Source organism: Ctenocephalides felis, unplaced genomic scaffold, assembly GCF_003426905.1.
Source record: "Ctenocephalides felis isolate EL2017-DRISC unplaced genomic scaffold, ASM342690v1 CF-g0.4_SCAFFOLD_01886, whole genome shotgun sequence".
NCBI classification, from domain to species: domain Eukaryota; kingdom Metazoa; phylum Arthropoda; class Insecta; order Siphonaptera; family Pulicidae; genus Ctenocephalides; species Ctenocephalides felis.
This window is the reverse complement of record NW_020538040.1, coordinates 35,164,197-35,168,605: the sequence shown is the minus strand read 5'-3', so window position 1 is coordinate 35,168,605 and position 4,409 is coordinate 35,164,197.

Here is a 4,409-nt window from a genome sequence, read left to right as displayed (position 1 = left end):
GACAAGGCAGATCCAGACTTTTCGAAGATACGTAGCAAAAAGTGCCGAAAATGGTAATTCAGTTTGGCTTTTAAAAGAACGGAGAGTCCGATTTCAATTATTTTAAAAACATTTTGCTGGTATTGAAAAAATGAAGATCTGATAAAATTTATGGAAAGGCAGATCTAACGGTTTTGGAGATCGAGTAAAAAAAGTAAAAAAAAAAACCATTTGGCGGTCAAAAATGATCATTAGACATATGCACGTAACATTATCAAATATTTTATAGAGATTGTAATAATGAGCATAAATTTTGTTTACATTTCTATGGGTTCCGTACAAATGTTTATCCGTTAGACTGCGAGGCGGCGCTTACGCGCTTAGATATTTCGTCTCTATGCAACTAAAGCAGCGCGATTGCTTTAAAAAATAGTTCAAAATTTACAAAATATTTTGAAATATAAAAAAAAAATTCAAAAAAGTATTTTTTTTCAAAAATCTCAAAAATTTCAAAATTGTCAGAATCAATTTTTTTCAAAGGCACGATACCATACACCACTAGCTTTTTAACTAATCATATAATTTCACATGTAAGTAAAAAGATAAAAACTTAAAAAAAAAAAATAAAAAAATCACATTTTCGATTTTTTTTTATATTTTTCAAAAAAAAAAACTAAAACTTTGAAAAATTAAAAAACATCAAAATTAAATAAAAAACGATTTGTTACAAAATTTTTTTAGAATATTTCGAAATTTTTAAAATATCAAATATTTTTAAAAATTTCCAATTTCTCACAAAAATAAAATGAATCGATTTTTTTCAAAAATACCAAAAAACTCAAACTTTTAAAAAAAATTCAAAATTTTGAAAAAAAATCAAAATTAATAGAAACATTTGAAAGGTAAGTATATTAAAAATTTTCATTTTCGATTTTTTTGCGAAATTTATAACTTACCCTACGGAAAGTTAATAAAAGTGAACGCATAATACACAAATATGGAAACAGAAGTATGACAATGCTATGAATATTCTATGAACTAGGGAAGATCAAACATCTATGATCTTAGAGTTCTCACATCATAGACCTATCACCATATTAGAAATAATGAGTAACTATTACAAAAGATACCCTTCTCCAGACAGCAATATCCAATTATCCAATAATTGTTACTGACCAGTCCCAGACATGTTGTCCAATAATTTTTCATTGGTCAAGAGCATCATTGTGTCGATATTTGAGAAGCTTAATGCGGGTCGTGCTCCTTGACCAGACAGACAGCTCAAAATTTAATTACAAGCCAGTGGATTAATTGGTCGAATAATTAGATCAGTATAGCGATCGGAGCGAATCAATCAACATAACCGAGAAGCTTACTGCGGAACCCGACCTACTACTCACAGGAGATTATTGACCAATCGTCAATAAATTATAACTATTAACATATTTCACATGTTTCTATCAAGTGTTATTAGATTACTGAAACTGCAATTACTCGGAAGTAATTTGATAATAAGGTATAATTAGGCAAAATGCTAGGAAGTGCAAGGGTAGATAAATTGCGAATATGCCTTTAATAGTACTCACATATTCTACTAATTATGATTCAATGTCAAATCACTAAATTTTAAAAAATAAGAAACTGTTAATTAAGTTAATTCTTTATTATAGAAATGTGTTTTTTACTATTTTTCTAAAATTTGTCATCTGTCAATTTTTACCCCATAGGCGGGGTAAATTAAGACGGCCAGGGGGCGAAGAGATCCAATATTTAACTTTGATCTTAAATGGATTTTACAAAATAATAGCTACAATATTCAACCTATGCAAAATATGAATTTCATGGGTGCATTTTTTACAGACACAATACTGTAAATAACCTTGATCTGGTATTTTGTCAAAAACATTCATCAGCAGAGTTGGAATATTTATTTAAGTTATCTCTTGCACAATTGCTTTTTTAACCAAATTTGTTTTTTATATACTATTTTGTATTTTTTACACCTTTGCGAGGGTAAACGTGTAGTTGGTCTGTTTTACCCCACACAGGTATAAGTTTTTATAGAGGTTATATAAAAGAAACTGTTGAATCTAACTCAAAATTAACCGTACATCTTATAAAACAAATACCGTATACTTAAAAATTATAGTAAAATCTCGTAAACTAAACAACAGTGCTCACAACCAAAAAAACTAACAACAAAAAAAAATAATTTGGTTATAGATTTTCAAACATTATCGTTGATCTCCCTATAACAACGTCGTAACAATCAAAGTGATGGCTATACATATTTTTCCCTCTACTTTCAAATATTGTTGTTAAAAAATCTGAACTTTACTGGTTTTTCAGATATCGGTGGTGAACCTTTTTACTCGATGACCTATACCACTCAAAAGTTTTAGTGTAATAGTTAAAATTAGCCACTTAGTATTCAAAAAGCAAAATAAATTTCGGTTTATTCACAACAATCAAGGCGGTTTCGAAATGAATTCAAAAAAATTAATTACCTATTGTTACATAAATATCTTAGAAATTTCTTGTAAGTATATGTATATATTATAGAGTCAAAATTAAATGAAAATACAATACCAACCAGTTAGAATAAATTTTAAGATTTACTGAAATATGATTTTTTTTCGAAAAGATATAAATTGATCAAAAATAAAATCTGATTTTCCGTAGGGTAAGTTATAGTAATCGCAAAAAAATCGAAAATATTTTTTTTATATATCTTACGTTTCAAAGATTTCCGAACATTTTGGCAATCCTTATTTTTAGATAAAATGGATGTATGTGTGTGCGGATACAAACTTTCGTCGACGATTTTGGGAACACCGATCAACCGATTTATATAATTCAAAAAAACATTCGATTTGTATTGATAAGGACACGTGCTTATTAGTTAAAGTTTAAAGGTTTTAAAAAAAAACCCTAACCCTAAGTCCCAGCCTTAAGGCACGATTCCATACACCGGGCCCTATTTTAATAACATGACCTACGTGAAATCAATATATAGATACAAAAAACACAATCAATAAATAAGTAATTGAACACATTTGATAAAACCTATCCCCATTAGTGAAACTATTGCAGAATTGCTCAAACAGAAGACGACGCCTGTATTATAAAGTAGAACGAACGAACGAACGAACGTTTGAAATGATTTCAAAGTTCCATCAATTTCAAGGGAGGATCGCGAAAAGCTTTAATCTAAATTACAATATAATTAGTATTTTCTGGAATAAAACGAGCAGAAAGACGTCGAGTGCGAGAGATCATTAGATCGCTATCCAGGATAACGAATAAAAATGTACTACGTAAAACAAAAGACACTTTGATGAACCTCGAGTCCAAGTAAAGATTAGATAATGAAGTAACCGTGAGGATAATTTATACGACAGATACTGTAATAAATTCAAACCCGACATCCAGACCCAATTTTATTTGACACATCTGTCCGGAAAATTATGTAATATGGGGGCAAATAAAGCATCTCGTCTCCACTATATGCGAAACAATTGGGATGGTGATTCTTGGATAATTTGTGTAAATAGCGTTATTTTGAGGATATACAATACTATATGTATTAATATAACGGTCAAGATTGAGTTATTGAAGTACATTGTGCAAGATGCATCTTTGAAGATTGGGAATAATTCAAGATCATACATGCCAATGTGGAGATGAACCGAAGAAAATAGACCAAATATTCTGGAAATGCAGAATCAGAAACTGCTAGAAAAAATGTTATATTTCCAGTGAACATACAAATATTAATATCTGGTGATAATGCAGATATATACAAAATTTTATATTGTTTTATAGATAAGAGTTTTATGGATAGATAAGTTGGTATTGATATTTTTCCTTGAGGCAAGTTACATGAACTTCTCGATTTGTATAAATAATCGACTTAATCCATGATAGATAAATTAATTTATGAGTAGTTAAAAGTATTCTAAGTGGATTTATTGAAAATCGAACACGTCAACCCGGTCGGAGTGTTTTTTAAAAGCAAATTTTCAAAAATCAATAATTTTTATAATTGAGCCAGTTTTTTGTAAGACTTTAATTATTTATCATGTTCATTAAGACCAAGTACTCTATTGTTATACCAAGTAAATCGTCTAATTTTAATTTTAACAAATGCCAAAAGAACTACTCATTTTCTCAAACTTGGATGAATTTTTAAAATTAAACTACTTGTCGTAAGGCATTAATATTTCAGTGAATTCTTCAAGACCATGATATATAACGCCAAAAAAAGTTCCGTGAAAATCGGCTTAATTTTTTTTTCCAACTGTTAATTACAAGAAAACGGTTCAGTAGATTTTCACCTAAAACTAATCAGTATCATTCCCAACTAATATCCTTCGAACAGTGTTTGATTTTTTAAAATCAATTCGGTAGTATCAGCTTAAATGTGGACA